We start from the raw sequence: 21,140 nt of genomic DNA, 5'->3' as shown, positions 1-21,140 counted from the left end.
TGTTGAGGTAGACATATTGAGAGGTGGTTTTTCAACCCTTAAGTCAGCTGAAGGGGAGTCTCTGCTTTCTGAGAACTCTCAGTGTCACAAAGGGAAATAACAAGTCCTTTGAGATAGAGAGAATGAGATAGGTGGATGGATGGATGGATGGATGGATGGATGGATGGATGGATGGGAGTGTGTTGCAGTAGAGAGAGCATGCATAAATGCTGAACATAATTGCAGAGAGAAATCACTGAAGCAATGGTGTAAACTCGCTTGTAATCTGTTTGGAGTCTGAGACAGGATGAGGAGAAGTTCAAGACTGGGCTGGCTATATTGTAAGCCAAGCTCTCAAATGAAAGAAGTCATTACAGTTGATTGGTATTGCCAGTAACTTGTCAATGTCATCTTTTCTTTCAGGAGTCAGACATCTTCCGCTTAATGTCTGTTTAATAAATTTGTACCATGACATGGCCACATCTTTCATTTAGATGTTTCCTATCCCCCCCCCCCCAGAACATTGGAGTTGATTAATTATGACAGAGTTTGTATAGTCTTCAAAGCCAGAAATATTCATCTATCCTTTTACAGAAAATACGTGTAATACTCTGCCATGTATAGACAATGGGTGGCTGATTATAAGCTAGCTGTTTGAACATGAAAATCATGGTATGTATCAGGCTGTGTGGTTTTCTTAATGAAGGTCCCCTCTCCCTTTGGGACTTATTTGTGGGATGATGGTGTGGGAATGGGCCTCCTGAAGACACACTCTGATCATCTGTCCTGCCCTAACAATATTAGTGCCAGAATAACATTAGTTTCTGATATTTTCTTTTTGCTCCCTGTGTGCCAGTATTAATTATAGAGAACCCGAGGCTTATGGGGAATCAAGAAAGGCATGTAAGGTCATACAAAGTGGTGAGGCATGAACTGTCTGTGTAGGATAAAGCCCTTGTCCTAACTCCTTTGCATGCCCTGCAGAGCCCTCCAACCACTCTTGGCTTCCAATGACCTTTTTTCCACTCTTCCTCCCTCATCTCTGTGACTTCTGGATCCATCATCAGCCACCTTTGCTCTTCTGATGGTAATTTTGTTTCTCTTGGAGCATTCATGCTCTGGCCAGTTTTCTTTTGGGCCACTACCCTCTCCTCCCAGCCCCTGTCCTCTTTCTCTTCTTGGAGGGAGGATTTTGAGAAGCACATGAGCTCCTGGGCTCTTGCTCTGTCACTGCCCCATGCCTGGGTAGAAGCTGCCTCCCAGGTGGTCTCTGCCTTGAGAAGATAAATACTGCCCCATGATCAGCAGGGAGGGGAAACAGAACACAGGGCCCTGAGTAGCTTGGGAGGCAGCCTCTGGGGCTGCCCAAGGAGGCATCTCTGACCTTTGTGGAGAGAGGGCGTTCTTAAAGGGACAGCAGACTCTTTTCTTTCCTGGTGGCTGATGGCCAGTTCAGATGCCAGGGATTTGAAGAGGCCATTGTTCTGGTGCTGAGAGACAGGCCCAGACCGCCTAGTCTCTTTCTTTTCCCATTTTCGTCCATGTGTTCCCCTCTGCTGTGCAGCATGTCAAGTGTGGAAGGCGGTGAGCTGTCCTGGGTCACACACACTCCCCTGCTCCACCCTACCCCTTCCAGTGACAGCCTTGTCTTCAGCATAGCCTGCAGGGGGCCACCAGCTTCCCTCCCCCAGGGTGGTTGTTCCTGTGAGGGAAATAAGAGTCTCTATAGACTCCAACTTGTCCCCAATGTGCTGTTTACTTGCCCCAGGTAGTGGGGTAGGTGCAGGACACAAGGGGCTTTGCTCCAGGTGTCTGAGAGCACCACCTGTGCTGAACACCTGAGATATTTATTAAACCACAGGTGTTGGGCTTCAGTTCTAGAACTTCTGGGTCCCCAGAACCTGAGTATCACTAGGCAAACCAGAGGTTGCAGATGACTGACCTGGCAAGGTATCGGAATCACGTGGAGACCTAAGGTCCCTAACTCTGAGCCCAGTAGCTGGTTATGAATGGGTACCCTGGAACCAGTCCACAGGGTTTTGACTCCCAACTCCACTGTTTGTCTCAATCAGTCTCTGCCTCTGTTTTTTCAACTGTAAAATGGGGATGAAGTCGATACTGATGACACATTGTTGAGGGTTGGCACTTGGGTAGAGAGCATTGTGTGCCTCTTGAGATCGCCATTTGAATAACCTTCCTGTGGCTAAGCAAGCTTTAGATGGGGAAGCCTTCCTTGCTTTGGTAATTCTCATGCTGAGTCAGTCAGTCAGGCCCCTTTCAGCCACTGGAGCTTGTTCCCTGGAGTGTGAGCCTACCTGCCTTTTGGCCTTCCAGACTCTTGGTTGGGAGAAATCCCTCTTGGATGTCCGCCTCCAGGCAATGTCAGCAGCATTGGAAAGGGTGTCACAGGAAGACTCCGAAAACCACATCTGTAACACTCTCTGACCTCGTGGGGGGTGGGGGGGGGAGATTGAAGGAAGGGAAAACAAGCTGCAGGCCCGAAATAGCTAGACATAAATACAAGGTATTATAATTACTACCCACACCCAGCTCAGTCCCCAGAGTTAAATTTAACCCTCTACAAAGTCTTCCTGACCCCAGAGAAGCAGGATGGGCAGGGGTGTCTGAGAGAGAAGTAGGGGTGCCTAGAGGAGGAAGTAGCTTCTAACTAAGGCTACATAGGAAGCATCACCCCACAGGGCCACTGAAGATCTCAAATGGCACTTTCTCTTAGCATGCACCCATTATAGCTATTTCTGTTACAGCGTCTTGGTTTTGCTCAGCCATTGCTTTTCTGAACACGAGCCTGTCAGATTTCCCCCACACTTGGCACCTAGCTCAAGGCTTCTTTTTTATCCTGTTCTCTATAATTTGATTTTACATCAATTACTCAGTAGTTACATCTGTGCCGACGCTTGCGGACATGCAAGTAAGCAGGGGAGGAGTTTGGAGACACAGGCTTGGCCTAGACTTGTTCAGTTCTGCTTTGTGTCTTCTCCCATCAAGGTATCCTGGGAAACCCTCAGGACTAGGACAAGGTTGTTGGTCAGATGAGAAATCTAATTCTGTTTGTGTAGTCGGGAGTATGGACCGAGAATCCATAATCTGAAACCCCAAAGTTTAAAACTTTGGGTGTTGACATGACAACACGGGTGAAAAATAGCACATCTGATGGATTACAGTAAAAATATAGGTGAACTGAAAAACACTTTAAAGGAAACAAACAAACAAAAAAGAACTGAGTATTTAGACTTGGGTCCTACCATCAAAATACCCACTCACAAAAACACTTCAAAATGTACAAAAACCTGAAGTGAAAACTGCTTCTGACCCCAAGAGTTTTTGGTTTTGTTCTTCCTTTTTGTTAGAGGACTGGGGATTTTACCCAGAGCCTCATGTGTATGAGGCAAGCGCTCTGAGGCACAGCAACTGCCTTCAAACATTTTGCACGAGACATACTTAAGCTGCTGCGTTTTATAGATCTTGATATCAAGGGTTTGGTGAGTCAAATGCAAAATTATTCAGAAGCAAACAAGCCAGTCCTCCAGAGCCTGTCTCATGGATATTTTCCATCTTGATTACAAATGTCAGCATGCAGAGACCCAGCAGTGGGCAGAGTTTGCTTAGCATCCCTTCCCTCCCACTTGAACATATTTTATAAGACTTCCAGGAAGCCGCACAGGGCCATTTCTGTTCTTGGTGGGGGTTTATACCACTGACTGCTCTGAGACCCAAAGTGATGGATAGGGCATCGTTGATAGACACCGTGTGTCCACCTGCTTTGGGAGAGGGATGTTGTCTCTGCTCCTCCCGTTTGTTAAGAATACTCTCTGTTCTTTGGAGATAATGAACCTTACACTGTTATTGTTGTTCCTTTCCTACTTCTATTAACTCCTCTTTAAAGGAAGCTTCATAGGAGATAACTAACTGCCTTGGGTAGGAATTGTATTGAGAGATCAAAAGGCTTTTCCATGATAGAGATTTGTGGATGTGTTTCTGGCTCCTGACAATGCAGGGAGGACCCCAAGTCTCAGTGTAGAGCAGAAACGTCTACAGAATAGAAGCGGGTAGTACTTTTCAATACAGGAATTGGAAGGTCCTGTGTTCATTGCTATTCTGTGGTCTCATTAGGTGCCATCCACTGCTGGGCACTATTCAACCACATGTGATGTCTGGGGGTTTTGTGGAAGTCATTTGGACCAAAATGAGGACTTGAAGCCTACTTTTGAACTAGGAGCTTCCACTGTCTCCCCTCCCCCCACCTGCAGGGTTTGGCTGCCTAAAGTCTTGTGACATTCCCGTTACTCAAATCCCTACATGCCATTTCCTCTTACCATTTCCTCTGAAGAATTAAAGAAGCTAGACTGTTTCCTCTAGGTGTTCTTTCTGCTTCCTGTCACACATTTGAAAACCAGTTTCCTTTAAAACATCAGTTCTCAACCTGTGGATCTCCACCCCTTTAGGGACGTCACATATCAGATATCCTGCATATCAGATAGTTATATTACAATTCATACAGTGGCAAAATTACAGTTATGAAGTAGCAATGAAATAATGTTATGGCGCGGGGGGGGGGCTCACCACAGTATGAGGAAATATATTAAAGGGTCCCAGCATTAGGAAGGTTGAGAACCACTGCCTTAAGGCATCCCCTTAGTCTAAAAATCTATAGTTTGCTGTTTTATGTAGAGCAGGGTTTCCAGACCCATGCTGTTTTGCCTATCTTCGGCAAAAAGTGTGGTATCGTCTAGGCATGCTCCTGGCAATGCTGGTGGTAGGATTATCACATTCCCTCACTTGCTTCAGGTAATGAGACTCAAGTTGTGAGTTATTGTCACATGTTACTCTTATGGTCCACGTGGACCTTATGATCTTGTCCATGAAAATTAGACTTTCATGTTCTTTTCAGAGTTGGAGAAGAAATGTGTTATCAAAGGTCCAGGTTTATTCTGTAGTAACCCTTATACCAGGCTGGCTCATGGGTCAATGTCCCTTGCTACCTTGCTACTGATCTCTTTACTTAGGTCCCTTCTTTCCCTACTTGTCCCTTTCCAGTCCCTGTTAGGTTGGACTAGAAAAGTCAAGCATTTAGAGGTAGACTGCTTCCCAGTTGCCCACCACAGCCATCGTGATGGCATTTCATCTATTCTTCCTGGAGACACAGGATGGGGAGAGACAGGTAGGAATGACATGTTCAGAGGAGAGGAATTAGGAGGAGCAGGGCTCAGCAGCACTGGCTGGATCTCTGTCAAGTCAGCTGTGGTCAGTGTGGCTACCTTCTGCCTCCCATTCCATGGCCACACAGCTCATATTTTAAGTGCTTATTATTACTTAAGAAGGTAAAAAGTGAAACATGAATATGAAACTTTAGAAGAAAAATGACCCAGAAAGAGGGGGGAGTCAGCTCTTCAACTCCCTTTAGTCCTTTCTTGTAATAGATACACTGAGGCCCAGAGTGAGGGCAGGTTATGCTATCTACACATTTACATCCTACAAGGGTTGAAGTTGTCTTACAAGGTGAATTCTGGGTTGTGATATGTATCTCCTCTTTCAGCCTGAATCATCCTCATTAGAGTCAAGTACATATTGTGTTCCTCACTGGGAAACCTACCTTGGGACACTAATCTGAGCATCCCAGGTGCCACCTTTAGGGAGAGTTACTGAGCAGACTAACAGCTGTAGGTGCACATGTGTGTGAAAGGTGCCTACTTAAGAAAATGCATCTGTAGATAGGGATGCTCTACAATGGTGGCCAACCCAGCCTGACAAACCCATGGACATGTGATGCATAGAAACACTTCCCAACTCTGTGCATTATATCAGGAGAACTCTCTCTGTATTGCAACATGACAGAGTCTACTAGCCTCTACTAGTAGGGTGACTCTACTAGCCCAGATACTCTACTAGACTAAATGGCAGCTGGGTAAGGATACTTGGCAGTGGTTTCTGCTTTGTTTTCCACCTGACTTTTCTGCTGGTTGACCCCATCGAACAAACTTCTGAGACATGTTGGCATGCCAGATGGCACACAGAAGCCCATAGCTGGGACCTGGGTTATGTCATTGATCAGAACTCCTTCCTCAGTCACCCTGAAACTACCTTTCCTACTTAAACATGCATGGGCACATCTACATGTGTGTACACGTAGTCTCCCCCAACCTAGTTGCCGAGACAATGCAAGGGCCTACCAATACTATGTCATGATGTATTTCCAGTAGCTCTGTTAGCTACTGAAGCTAATAGGGGTTTTTCCATCTAAAGTAGAAGTGAGGTTGGGGTAGAGGAAGATGGCAGGAATGGACCTATTGCTTAAGCCTTGGGCCAGCGGCAGGAGGGACTCAAGGTCTGTTCTCAGCGTCTGAACTGGGACACCCAGCAAGCGGCCTTCCCTGGCTAAGACCTTAATCTGGTATTAAGATGGTCAGTTACCTTGCAAAGAGGTGATTTGGACAGGGGCTTAGTATCTCCTAATATCCTGAAGTGGGCAGAGCAGTGGAAGCCACAGAATGGCCATCTGCCTATGTTAAGGAATTGGGACTTTAAAAATCGAAAAATGGAACCAAAAGCCTTTGGATTTGACCCTTTCCTTCTAAATTTTAAAGCTCTCCATTACTGTTCATAGCCACTGTACTGGTAGGTTCTTGGTTCATGGCTTTCTTGCTGGGACAATTGCAATCACCTGTACGGAAGACAACCTGCCTTAGGATGCTCCCTGAAGTGAAACTGAGCCCCGCCCTTGACCTCCCCAGCCCCACCTTCCCTCCTCCATACTTTTCAATTCTCTAAGTTGCTCTGCAGCTCCTGGGCTCCACAAGACATATGCCTTCTTGAGCGTCCCATAGAATCATGACCATAAGATCTTTCATCTTAGCTGTGTGTTCTTCAGTCTCATTTTCTTTTTTTCTCTCTGGGAATGACCTAATGCTTTTTCTGCTCCCTTCCTTATACTAGGCATAATGATAGGGACACAGGTAGGACCCTGTGCTTTCTGTCAGGATTAGAACACTTTTAGTGCCTGTCACTTGGTGTCAACGGATGACCAATTTCGGTGCTGGAGAAAAGGCCCTTCCTAATCATTTTCAAAGCATTTCTGAACATGACTAAACTTAGCCACAGAAAAATTTTAAACCCAAAGGAGCAAAGAGAATTGGATTGAAATAAAATCTGAAGGTCAGAGAATGGTAACACTAGGATTTGACCATCTTAAATTTAAGTCCTTGATAGTGACATCCTAATAAGCAAACAGAAGTGCTCTGGGTCCTGTTGACTCAATTTTCTCTGCTGTGAGATTGAAATAATAAGATTAAATGAGATATAACCCGGTGTGCACTTCATTAAGTTCCCAGATGGCCCATCACCTTCTTGTCTTACCTCTTATTCTGTGGAAAAATCATAAAAAAGTAGGGAAATGTCATAGATTTTTAATTTTTTTAATTTCAAAATACAGATTTGAAGAAATTTTTACAGTATTAGCAGATTAGGTTAGAATTGTTTAGCGCAATGATTCCTGAACCATGTCACATTGTGATCCCTTTGTTGACCTCGGAGAACACTGATGACTGTTTCCTCTCTCCCAGCATTCTGACTTAACTTGAGTGGGAAAAGACCCAGGCGGTGGAGTGGCTCAAAACTCCCAGCTGATTCTAATGTAGCAAATGGAAAATAAAGATTTACAGCCATCGATCCTGGCTGAAAATGTAGAATTAATGGTTATGAATATCTAGAAAATATAAAGCAGTTGTATAGGCACCATTAATTTTGTTTGGATAAGGCTCTAAAAAAAATTGTGGTGAATGTTTAATCATGGTGAATCAGGATTTAACTGATGTGTGTGTGTGTGTAAGCCCCTACTATGCAATCTCTGTCCCCAGACAGAGAAATAGGCAGGGATTCACTCCTCAGTATGTACTTTGGTTTATCTGGCTCTAGAGAGAGCTTCTATACTTCCATATCCCCATGTCCATGATGAAGTTTTTTCTACAGATAAATACCTGACTTAGTGGCAGTATTGATGTATAGTGGAGCGAGCACTGTAATAAAACCACATGTATCTCCAGCATCTTCTCCCTTCATCCTTTGAGACATTTCTTTCTTCATCTTTTTATTATGTAGACACATTTATGTGAAGGATGCAGTGTTAGCAAGAGGCTCTGGCTACAGTGAGGTCATGGTCCGTGAGTATACTCATCTGGATACTTCCAGTTCATCTCTTGTGGAATAGAGTCCATGTTGAGCTCATGGAATGGAGACTTACTGGTCATTAGTAGTTTAAAACCTGGAATATTCTTAATATAGGACCAGATGGCCAGAGCAGCCAATGCTTTTGCACCACAAAACAAACAAACAAAAACCAAAACAAAATGAACTTAAGATTAGTGGGGCCCAATCAGCAGACAGAAACCATGCCAATAACTTGAACAGTGGGGGCAGTTAGTTTAAGAATTATTAACAAGTATTTTTTTAAAGGCAAAGAGAAAAATAAGTCACAGGACTAAAAGTCACAGATACAGTGGGAGCACCTGCCCCCTCCAGTTAGAAGCAGATTACTAGCTGAATAGCCTTGTTAGAGGGCCCAAACCCTAGGCTTAGATTTAGAATTCCTCCAAGAGGGTGTATGTGGTTCAGCCTCAATGTATGTAGAAGATTCTTGAGATCTTGGAAGCCATTTAAATAGGAGACCACCCATTGGGTTCCTGTCAGGGACATTCTACTTGTAGCATCCCTCCAGCGCCCTCTGTTGGCAAGACCTAATGCTGTGTCTGCTTTCAAAGGAGAAATGCTTCTGGGAACAGTTGGCCATCATAAGGCAGGGCAAAGAAGGGTGAATTTAGAGCTAAGGGGCAAAGGCCTGATAACTGGCCAAAGTAGGAACAATGAGACAAATCTTTCAAGGTGTTTTGTGGTGTGGAACACTACAGCAAAGTACATCATCAAATGCCTTTTACCTGAGTAGGCATTTACGGAAGTGGAAAAGAATGGTGAGAAAACTGATTTGGGGTGAGGCCAGACTCAACTTTCTAACCAGTTTGAATAAAAGTTTTATAATTTGTAGCAAATTTTATAAAATTCTTATCCTTGTCTCTAGCATTTAAAAGATTCCTTGTAAATATCAAATCTTTCTTCTTCCTTCTTTGACATATCCCGCATACTTCAGGAATCCTCTTAGATGGCTGTCTACACTTTACAAATGCCCTCATGATTGCGATGATGATGCGATAAGACAATCGGGTTCATCATTGCCCATCATTCTACATCATTCCACAAAATCAGATCCAATTAACATGCCTGAGTGCTTCCTCTGGAAAGTCTTCATTGTGATGCAAATAAGATTCATAGATATAATAAGACTTACCCTGTGATCACAGCTTCCCATTCTTGTCAACCACAATTAACATTTGAGGTGAACAGTATACTGTGTGGACAGCGGCCTTCTTTACATAAACAGTAGAATATTGCTGAGTTTAGTGAGACTGCTATTTGGGTCAAGAGGATTTGCAGACACACTTTTTTTTTTCTTCTTTCTTTTTCCAGAGTGCAGTCTGTAATGTGCTTTCAGTATCGCACAGGACTCTGCAAAACCTCATTTTCACTGGGAACTTGAGGCTGTTGTTTGCCATTTCTCTGGGAAGGTTTAATTCAGAAAAGGCTACCAATTTCCCAAATTAATTTACAGAAGAGCAATTTGGGCACTTAGGTAACGATAGCTTAGTTGTTGATGTGTGTGTGGAGATTGGATCAGAGACCATCATTCATCTGTGGAAGTCTCTCTAGTTAGCCATGTGTTGACCCAGTGTGATTGACAGATGCTGCTAGTCGGTGGCCTGGGCCTTGGGACAGGTTAGCAGTGGCTGCTTTTCCTGTAGTGTGGTGAGAAGGAGTGAGCCCAGGTAAGGCAGGTTGGATGTGCTCAGAGGTATGTGCTGCTGTTCAGTTATCATATCTAGATCAAAGCCCCAGGCCTTTACATTTATCATCTGAAAAATGGGGATTGCGAGCACCCATCTTTGATGTTGCTGGTAGAATTGCATGCATTACACTTACCCCAAAAGAGGTGCTCCCATAAAGAAAGGAAAGCTTACATTCCATAACAGTAGAGCAGAGTCTTTGAATGACTTGCTGTGTAATTTTCTGAATGATGTCTAGGTTGTTTCCTTCTTGGGCAGAGCAGTCAAAGAACATGTTGGTGATTTATTGTTTTTTGGCGACTGTATTAAAGACCAAAAATTCTGAAGCTTCATGTGGTTAGCTTCATATAAGACATAAAGATGGTACTCAGCAAAACTTGTTTGAATTTATACTTGTCTTATCCTTGACCTTTTAACTGTTGTTATCAGTATAAACCATAAACATGTTAGTAGTTGGGACCATACAAGTGAAAGATGAATCTGTGTATTTATAATAGAGATGGGAGAATCCCTGAATGGTTGGCACAGTGTGTTCAGAGTCACATAGTGAGGGACTGGGGAAGGCAGGACAAGGACTTTAGTCATCTGACCCACCAGCATCTTGTTTACTAGCCTGATGGAGCTTTACCCAGTGTGAAAGTACTGACTAATTATTCGCAGTACTCCTATATGCTGGAGTGACAAGAAGGAAATAGCCCAGAACCTTCCTAGGGAAGGAAAAGCAGCAGAAAGAACACAGGACTTGCACCCAACTTACGGGTTCTATACTTCAGCTTGTAAGGGATGCAGTGGGAGATGTACCCAACTCTGTCTCTGTGGGTACTTTCACATGCCTTTCTTGCTTCATCATCTTTTCAGTGGTGTGTGTGTGTGTGTGTGTGTGTGTGTGTGTGTGTGTGTGTGTGTGTAATCCTAGATAGGGGTGGTATATTCACCTACTAACAATTGCAGATGTAAGATTCCAGATGTTAATTTTGGACTCAATTTGACCTAAGTTCAAGGCCATTTTGTGAAGTAAGAGCAGAGGCAGGTAGGAGGTAGAGCTCATGACAGAAGGAAGAATGAGTTGAGACATTGTGTGGGTTCCTCAGCATTGCTAGTCTGCCTTTCTTGGAACTGAGACTCCTCTAAGTAACTGAAGTAGAAGTAGACAGTCCAAACTCATCTGCTTCTTTGATCCCTGTTATTCTACCAACAGGGTGTAGAAGGAAAAGGTCTTGAAAAGACTTGTCGTGATGAGGCTGCAAGGCCAGGGACTTAAAGAATGAGCATCGCCCCCCCTCCCAACCAGATGCTCAAGAAGTATTAGTGCTCAGCATGAGTTTAATGAGCAGGACACAGGTGGCATCAGTGGGTTATGGTGATTATCCACTTTCCCCATGATCACCTATACACTGAGAGCAGAGGGACAAGTACCATCTCATAGAAGACCCTCACCATGATCACATAGACACTGAGAGCAGAGGGACCAGCACCATCTCATAGGAAGACCCAGAGAGTGAGAATGTACCTGTCAGGCCTTTGGCACTCACTTTTTCTAAGGGGCAAAGCATGGGCATTAGAAAGACTGACACAGTATTTTCATGGAACCACTAAGTCAGAATCTCAAGGGATTACAGTTTGGGATGTGGTTCTCATCATTCATGTTTTAACCCAGGGTTGGACTTTCCTTTCTACATCCCTCAAAAGATGATAGTTCTCCAAATATAACAAGCATGTATAGTGTTTTGGGCAGTGCTGTCGTAGTTTGGATCTACAATGTCCCCCCAAATGTCCTTCCATTGAAGGAATATCAAATTCATGGTGCTTTGGGGAAGGTGGAGAACCTAAGGGAGGTGAGGCCTTTTTGCAGAACTATGATTACTGAAGGCAGTTTCTGGACCTCAGCCACTTCCTTTGTCTTTGCTTCCCACCATCCATGAAGTGAACAGCTTTCTTACTCCTCATACTTTACCATGACATGCCATGATAGTACCAGCGACCATGAATTAAAACCTCCGAAACAGAGCCAAAGAAAACCTCTCTGAGGTTGCTCACCTCAGGTGTTTTATTGCAGCAATGGAACACTCACCCAGGTAGCTGATGGTCATAAGGTATGGTAGTTTGAATGTAATTGAAGTGGGTGTGGCCTTGTTGAAGGAAGTATGTCACTGTGGGGGTAGGCTAGGTCTCTCTTGCTTTAGCTTCACTCGATGTCACAGTCCACTTCCTGTTGCTTTCCGATCAAGATGTAGCCAACACCATGTCTGCCTGAACACTGCCATGCTCCTTACCATGATGATAATGGGCTGAACTTCTCAACTGAAAGTCACCATGCCAGGTAAATGTTTTCCTTTCTAAGAGTTGCCATGGTCATGGTGTCTCTTCACAGCAATAGAAACCCTAACTGAGGCATGAGAATAGAGTCAAGTGACCTGGATTCCCAATTCAGCTTATGCATTACTTACTTACCTTGTGCTGTGACATGAAGCAACTTGAGGATGGATTTTGTCTGGCCTATAGTTTGAAGGGATCCAGTCCATTTCGGCAAGGGGGCCACAGTGATAGGCAGCTCTATGGCAGTGAGAGCCTGCTTATATTTAGTGAACCAGGAAGCGAAGACCTCAAGCCAGAAGTAGAGCCAGCCTATAACTTTTAACCCTGTGGCCTATGTCTGCCAGTTAGGTTCCATGCCTAGACGGTTGGTTCTGTGTTCTTCTAAACCAGAACCAATAGCTGGGAATCAAGCATTCAAACACAAGAGCCCCTGGGGGACATAGAAAACAAGGCCTCCACTTTTTCTAGAACTCAGCATCCTCGTCTGTTAGATAGGCTGCATAAGCCTATTCAGGTGGCTGTACGTATGGAGAATGGAATGACTTCATGTGAGCATGTGCTTTGCAAATGATGAATGGTTTGAAAGGTATTTGCCAGCACAGTGGCTGAATAGGCCAGCAGACAGATGTTCTCCTGGGGGCATGTGTGAGGCCTGACTCTGAAACTCAGTGAGTGGATGAAGAGAATACAGTTTTAGACAGTGTACCTTTGAATGTGAAAACTCAGATGACCCCACTTTTTCATGAGGGCAGGTGCTTAGTATGGGTGTTGCTCTTCTGTCTGTGAGTCTCACCTGCTCGAGAAAGCCAGCATTGCTTTCTGTTGCCTCTCAAGTCAGGGAGGTGCTGTTCTGAACAGGTCCTCAGCCATTTTCTTGCGCAGATTCTGGTCTCAGTGCCATCTTCTTTCTCCCTGTTCCCAGGGCTCAGACAGGAAGAGCAGCTGTCATCTTGTGAAGGATGCAAGGGTCTATTTGGAGCTCAGCACCTGTGTTTTTATTTAGCGTCACCTCCTTGATACAAGTTGACCTAATAGGCAACACCTGGGAAATAATCGGTGACAGCAAAGGGAGCACAGGCTCCCAGGAGCATCATCTTGGGTTTTGTCAGATTTGGGGATGGAGAGGAAATAACGCCTGCAGCCTCAGTAGCTCTGCCCTGCAAGCTGGCATGAATAATTGAAAGCTGGCAAGCTGACTGCACCAAAGAGTTGCATTATGTAAACCGGCAGGCGGCGTGTGTGTGTGTGTGTGTGTGTGTGTGTGTGTGTGTGTGTGTGTGTGTGTGTGTGTGTGTGTGTTCCTGCTTGAGAGGGTATGTGTCTGCTGCTTGTGCGCCTGCGTGCCTGAGCTTAGAACAGCTGTCTGAGGGAGTCGGGAGCCAGAGAGGGAGGGAGAGAGAGAGAGAGGGAGAGAGGGAGAGAGAAAGAGAGAGAGAGAACACGAGAACGCAAAGGGACTTTTGTACCGCTGCATGGCCACACCAAATAACAGCCACTGAGGGAGGTGGGGGGGGGGAAGGAAAATAAAAGGGGGCCATGCTTAAAATTCCAGAGCAGTACGAAACAACAGAGCAGGAGAGCGCCCCCAGCCTATGTAAGCTGTGCCCCCAGTCCCCTCCCCAATAGACACAGGGCTTTTGGATGGGCATGGAGGTGAGTGCCCTCCAACCTCCTCAGGGCCCCTGCTCCCCACCCCCACCCTTACTGCCCAATGCATGAATGAATGAGTTCTCTGCACTGCACTCTGCTACGTTCCTAATGGCTTCCAGGTTAGTGCTACCTCGTGCTGATGCTTGTGTGTATGTGTGTGTGTGTGTGTGTGTGTGTGTGTGTGTGTGTGTGTGTGTGTGTGAGTCTATCTTTGTTTCCTTGTGGGAATTTTGGGATGTGGGCGGTTATGTCCTGGAGTGGGGTGGGGGCTCTGGGGGCCTGGAGCATGGACCTGTCTGTCTGGTTGTGTGCTTTCTCCAAGTGAGACGCTGGCTGCTCAGGGCTGCCAAGAACACAGACCATCTGAGGCAGAGTAAATCTGGAGTCCATGTTGTTTGCTTCTGTTCTCTGGTCGGGATGGAGAAAGCAGCCAGTGTGACATCATGCGGCAGAGATGCCACATTCTCTTCCCTCTTCCCCACCTCTCACCAGGAGCACTACCTGGGCTGACCTGAGTGGTCCAGCCCTGAGAGGTAGCCCTGGGGTAGATGGAACTGAGGGGGTCCCCTTTGCCAGCAAGACTTAATAGCAGCGCCCTGACTTGAGATAGGTGGTCAGGAGATGGAATTAATGATGCGTCATAGAGGTGGCCAGGAGCTGCTGGGGGAGGCTGGACAGGCCATGTGCTCTTGTTTCCCACCCACTGACTTCCTGTGGGTAGGAGGTGACAAGAGCAGTGACCAGGAAGATGGGGACAGATAATGCTTATCCCAAAGAGAGAGGACCAAGCAACATATGGATCTGGCTGATAGAAGGAAAAGATGACAGAGAAATGCCGGCAGCTTGCAGCCGGGAAATAAGGGAGTTTGCTTTTTCTGTGACTTAGCTGGTGGTACTTGGTTCAGAGCTTTGCCATATGTTTTGAGAAAAAAGAATCCAGTGTCTGCATCTTAAATCCTCCACACCTCCCTGCATTGTTAGTTATTTACTTGCTTTAGACAAGTGATGGTGGGGGGTTGAGGAACTCAACCATCTCCCTCTGGCCTCAGCCAAGAGTTCAGCCAGGGCTGGGGGAAGTGATCTCTGTTCCTCTGTCATTTGCTAGCAAACTGTTTTGGTCCCTGCCGCATCCCGCTCCTCCTGACAACTAGTCTTGAATGGTGGGTAGCACTACCCAGTTTAGAGAAGTCTGGGATCAGCATGAGAAAAGCTGGCCTTGGACTAGGAGACAGAGAAATGGGTGTTTGGTGGAGCTGCCTGGGGCAGGAGAGTGAGAGTGTCAAGGCCATGAATAGAAAGTAACACCTTGTCAGAGGGTGATGAGCAGAGAATCTGCTGGTGTGGTTAACTAGGTAGGCCACTAAGTGATTTGAAACTTGATGTCAAGTGAGGACAGATGGGAGGGTAGAAATTTTTGTCATCCTCCCTTCTTTCCCACTCTTCTGGCCCTAAAAATTTCTGCTGCCACGGAGAGTGAGCACTTAGCAGCTCTTCCCAGTGTTGTGTGGTATTCCTGTCAAGCACAGGTTCCTTATCTGAGGACACAGGAAAAACAGACTCCCAGAAAAGATCTTTACAAGTTGCACAGTGTTAGAGTAGGTTGTCTAACTCTTTTGTAAATATTTAGGCTTTGCGGGTCCCATGGTCTCTATCAGAGGTACCCAAGTCTGTCTTAGACATGGGAGCCACTCTGAGTAAAGGAACTTGGCTGTGTTCACAACAAAACACTTCTCCGGACCCCTGAAAGTTTAACATTGCTATAAATTCTTTTTTGATTTGCTAAAAAAAAAAAGAAAGAAAAAAAACAATTTAAAAGTATATAATCTGTAAATTTATTCAGGTAAGAATTTAAGGTCCATAGTTTTACATGTAGCTTAGAGATACAGCCCTATCAGCAATTGAGAACAAGAATTGGCTGATGTCATCATCACACCGGAACTTAGGACCAGCCTAGTGAGGGGAAGTGGTGAGTGGGCGTGCTCCTTGTAGGGATACACATCAGTATATAACACGTGTAGACACCCCTACCCTTAGCAAGGATGTGGTAAAAGCAAGAAACCGGAGGCCCAAAAGAGAAAATGACTAATCCTAGTTTTCCCTGCTTCAGAAGATGGCTCCAAAAATAGGTTTGCGCTCTGATTTCTAAAGTATACAGGGTTGTGGTGTGGTCATTCCTCTCTATCCTGAGTCTGCTGACCACTTCTGTGGTATTACAGCCATGTCTGGGCTTCCCAGTATATTGTGGCTGGGATCAATTAGATTCCAATTTAGAGGACAGTGATCCCAGTCAGGTCCTTGCTGAGGGATCCACTGCCATATTGCAGCATGAGAGCTATATGAAAATACCACTCAGGAAAGAAATTAGATTTATATTATGGTTCCTTGGGGGCAGAACTTTGATAGGAAGCTACAGAAAATAATTTGAGCTTTATCTGAGTTATTCAAAGAAGAAATGCTTTGCATGCCAAGTGAAGGCTTTCATCTTCATCGCTTGACTTGTAAGAGTGCCACATGAACAGAGATTGCCACTTAGAGATCCATCTCAGGGGGAAAGCGCCTGCTTCCAACATGCTGGGTCCTGAGTTCGGTCCCCAGCACAGCAAATACAAGACAGCACATAAACAGAGTTTGTATGAAATGTTGGAGAGAGAGGTGGTGGTTTTTAATTTCTGAGAATGGGTTAGAAAAAGTAAATTTCACTTTAATGAAGGAGGCGAGGAGGGAAAAAGTTACCAACCTAGGACCTGACCTCAAGTTTGGGGAAGCTATAAAGAAAAGGAAGCGGAATTAATTGCAATGTATTTTTAAAAATACTGGGTGTAGTGGTGCACACCTTTAATCCTAGTACTCAGGAAGCAGAAGCAGGCAGATCTCTGTGAGCTAGAGGCTAGCCTGGTCTACATAGTGAGTAGCCAAGCCTACATAGTGAGGCTCTGTCTCAAGCAAGCAAGCAAGCAAGCAAGCAAGCAAGCAAGCAAACACTTCCTGGAGGTGGGACGAAAGCTCTCAGGTTTTGTTCTTTGAATGTATTTTAAACTGGGCAGATAGACTCCCCCATCTAATAGTCCTCTTTATTCTAAATGTCCTTAGCATTATGGTTTTATATGAAGAATATATGTGCCTTGTGTGTGTGTGTGTGTGTGTGTGTGTGTGAATATGTATGAGAGACCAGAGGGAGATTTGGGGAGTCTTCCTGTATCATCTACCACTTTTTTTTTTTTTTTTTAAAGACAAATTCTCTCACAGAGCCAGAAGCTTGCCATTTTAAGCTACGTCAACTGACCGGCAAGCTCCAGAGTTCCACTGGTGTCCAGCCTCCAATAATGAGGTTACAAGCCTGTGACTCTACAGTTAGCTTTTTATGTGTAACTCAGATCTTCTTACTTTCACGCTCCAACTCATTGAGCCATCTCCCCTCTTGATGTAATTTTGTTTGGTCACTGATAAAAATAAGTAAGAGCTGGGTTTGGATTTGAAGGGTCTACAGAGGATTAGCAGGTGTCTACCAATGGGGTGAAAGCTGTGAGAGAAATGCCACATTATGCTGTCCTCTGCTGAACAACTGCTGGTGCAACTGTCCACGTAGGATCTTTCATCTGACTTAGTCCTGTGCTAATCTCCACTGTGCAGAGAGACAGAGAGAGCAATGACGATGAAACGAGCTGAGTGTGGACTCAGATGGCCTGCATCTTGTTTCTGTATGCTTTGCCCAATTTAGATCTGAGCCCGTCTGTCCCAGGGATGCTGAGGCACTCAGTGCTCTGCAATGTGTTCTTTCCTACCCTCCTCTCACATTTCTGTGGGGGTGAGGAGAATGTACACTCATTTTTCTCCAAGCTCAGAGTAGAGGGGTTTGCCCATGATATCATCCACAGGGAAGGGAAGGGCCACCCAATTTCTGAGGTGCAGTTCTATGGTCCTTCAGCTTGGCTGTCTTGACTTGTGGTGATGAGAGATGTTTCGATGAAATCCAAGTAGTTCCTGTTATAAGGTGTTCGTTAATCTCATCCTCCAGACTGGAAATCCTTAGTCAAAGAAGGTATTCCTCATGTCAAGACATGATCTGATATGGAACATGTTTCCACTAATGGATGGGACAGGATGTGATGGGTTGAACAGATGTATGTTTGCATGCATGTAGAGTCTAGAGGACATCATCTCTGGTGTCACCCTCAAGGATGCCATCTACCTCCTTGAGTGAAGGCCTTTCATGGGTCTGGAATTAACTCGTTAGGCTAGCCTAACTAGCTGTCTAACTCTAGGGATCCTCCTGCTTCTACCTCCTCTGGGGGAAAATCAAAATCTGATCCGTAAGCTCCTGAGACAAGCACTTTATTGATGTGAGCTACTCTCTACTCCTCGCTTTTACCCTGAACCACATTTATTTTGCTGAGGCTGGGGGAGGGGCCCTTGATGAGTCCACTCAGAAGGAGCCGGAAATTCTATTCAGTTGAACTCCTCTTTGCCTTGTTTGACTAGCTGGTGATCTCCCAGAGGACTGGAAATCTTTCCTAAGGGGCTTCCTGGGATAGCTTAGCACCCGCGTTTTACAAGGTCCCGTACTCCTGAGCATTGAAGATTCTGAAATGTTTTGGGTAGAGTTGTCCTTAGATTTGGCAGAGACTGCTAGAGCCAACTTTAAAAACTATTAAGTCCCCACTCTGTGCCCAGTGTCATGCTTGATGTGTATGGATACAAAGAACCATGACCTACTCGCTGCCCAGTGGGGCCCTGAGAGTAAATTTGTGTTACACAGTTAGAGGTGCTTAGAAAGTCCTTGCTTGGTGATGTTAACTGAGTGAGATTAGCTTTATTTTAAAAGAAAAATTCAGAGGGGTGGGGGAGGGAGGGAGAGAAGGAGAGAAAACGATCATTGATATAGTCACTTTAAGACAGCCTACCTGCCTGCATCGGCCTATGAATGCTCTGTTATTAAAACTCGAATGCAGATTTGCCCAGGCTGTGGTCAGCACTGCTGAAGGCAGAATTCCTACACGGAGTGGCAGTGTGACCACCAAGGCCTCTTCCAAACTAGGCTGTTAGAGACCGTGCAGCCAGTCCAGCAGAACTGTACCCCCAGTCCTTCTGTACTTGATCTGTTGGGAACACTCATAGGGGGATGAGACTGTAACACACTAGCAAGTTCTGTCTGTGATTTCAGTGTTTTCTGCTTCGGTTTTTTTTTTTTTTTTTTTTTTTTTTTTTTTTAAGTCTTTGTCCCATGGAATTAGGGAATCAGTGTAGTGACTGTAATTCTCCCTTGCGCCTCTGCCACTCGGAGGGCACAGGATTTAGGAACAAGATCCAGTTTCTTCATTGGGAATTTGCATTAAACTTTAAACCCCTTTTCACTCCATGGGCAATTACAGGAACCCCTCTACGTTTGGGATGCCCTGTCCAAGTTATTTCCTTTTAAGACTCTCATTCAGGTAAGGCAGCTCCTAACCTTTAAAACAGCCAAGGAACACAGGTTCCCAGAAAGATTTCTCAGGGGTACCAAAGAACTCAGAATTTTAAACCCAGATACTCTGATGTCTAGACAAAATGACAAGGCCAGCCAGGAGTTTGGAAGTGATGTCATATTTCAGTTTTTATCGACTAAGAAGTCAGAATAAAGTCTAAGAGCTGGAGTTAGAAAGAAGGCAGACTTGGCCAGCTTCACAAAGGTATGTCTAAGAGAGTGCTTGTACCTGACAGAATGGATAGCCCTGTAGTCACTCAGCGCACGCCTGTGATCCCAGCCTGTGGCAGTTGTTCCCAGAGAGGCATTGGGGGACTTCTCTAGAGATGAGGCCCACCCCCAACAGTGTTCCTTATAGTGCTAAAAAAGTGAAAGGCCCAAAGTGTGACCATTGGGCTCCTCCTATAGGGTTAGGAAAGTAAAAGGAGTAATGGAGTGATGGTTCTGGGGGGACAACAAGGCCACTTCGGATGAGTGGTCCTGCAGGAAACTGTTCTGGAGAGGTAACACTTGAATTTTGATGCAGTGGTGGGAAAAGGAACCAATATGTAAAACTTCAGAAGAAACACAGATGCCAAGTTAGGAACCCTCAGAGAGGTAAACTTGGCTCAGGAGGCTGGAAAAATACAGGGATAAAGTGATACAAGATGAAGTAGGGAAGGCAACTTGAGGCCTTCGGGTACTTGCCATGGAGGACTTGAGTCTTTCTCTGCAGAAAACGGACAAGGAAGCGGTGGGGATTGCCTCTAGACTGTGACTTTGTGACCTGCAGTCTGGTCTCCGGCTCCTTCTGTAGCATGCTCAGTGTTATTCGTGGTGACTATAATTTGTTTCTCTTTGAACTATCCATGAAGATAACAGCAGCCTGGCTTCTCCCGTGCCCTGGAAGGACCCAAACAAACTTATTTTGTTTTTGCAGGAGGAGGGGAAAGTGGGTCAGGCTGTTTTGGCATTTCAGGCATGGAGCCCCGGTTCCATTGCAGGCTCTGGTCTCCATGGAAATGAAAAACAGCGTTTGTCATGTCTGTTCCTGGTTTGAATTCCAAACTCTGGGCTCAACAAGCTGCGGGAAGGCCAGGCAGTGGGGAGCGGGGTAGATGGAGGCTCCAACCATTGTGAAGAAGGGCCCTTCTCATTGGCTTAAGCACGGAAAGGCCTTTGCCCTGACCAGCCCTCTCTTTCCCCATCACTTCTCTGGACCATGAATGCCAGTGTCAGGGCAACTGAAGTTCTGCTTTTCTCTCTTTGGCCCAAGACTTCACATGGACTGTGCCCTTGTGTCAATTATTCAGTTAATTCATCAACAGCTGAAGTCATCGCTAAGACTTTTCCAGCAAGTATGTACCCATTGGGAATAGGGCTAGATGGTCTGGTAGCCACCTGGCGGCAAGTGTTTAATGGGTTGTGTCACCTAATTACTTCATAAGATTTTTTTTGGAAAACAATTTTAAACATTCCTTATTATTATATGGTTGTTTGCATGTATCTGTTTGTGTACACAGGTACACATGGAGTCCAGAGGTCAATATCAGAAATTCACCTTGACTATTTTCCACCTAATTTTTCTTTGAGATAAGGTCTCTCAAGGAACCAGGGATGCCCTCATTTAGCTGGACAGCTAGCCCGAGGGTCCTTTTTCTTTCTGCTTTCCCAGGGCTGGGATTACAGGAACATACTGCTGTATCCAGCTTGAGGATGGGTTCTAGAGGTGGGACGTAGGGTCCTCATGGCTGTGTGGTAAGCACTTGACCAATGGAAATAGCCCATGTTCCTTGGATTAGAATGGGGGGGACCAGTAAGTGAAGCAAGCTGACCACCAGAAGTACCCT

General features: G+C 45.3%; 1 protein-coding gene across 2 annotated transcripts in view; it reads left to right on the top strand.

The window, feature by feature from the left end:
* The window catches only part of LOC100760809 (protein Aster-B), a 78,148-nt gene that overhangs the window by 15,834 nt on the left and 41,174 nt on the right, over nt 1-21,140 (top strand). The window lies entirely within an intron of this gene.

The sequence above is a fragment of the Cricetulus griseus genome, chromosome 4, assembly GCF_003668045.3.
Source record: "Cricetulus griseus strain 17A/GY chromosome 4, alternate assembly CriGri-PICRH-1.0, whole genome shotgun sequence".
NCBI lineage: Eukaryota > Metazoa > Chordata > Mammalia > Rodentia > Cricetidae > Cricetulus > Cricetulus griseus.
The sequence above is the reverse complement of the archived record's forward strand: the minus strand, read 5'-3'. Positions and strand labels throughout refer to the sequence as shown.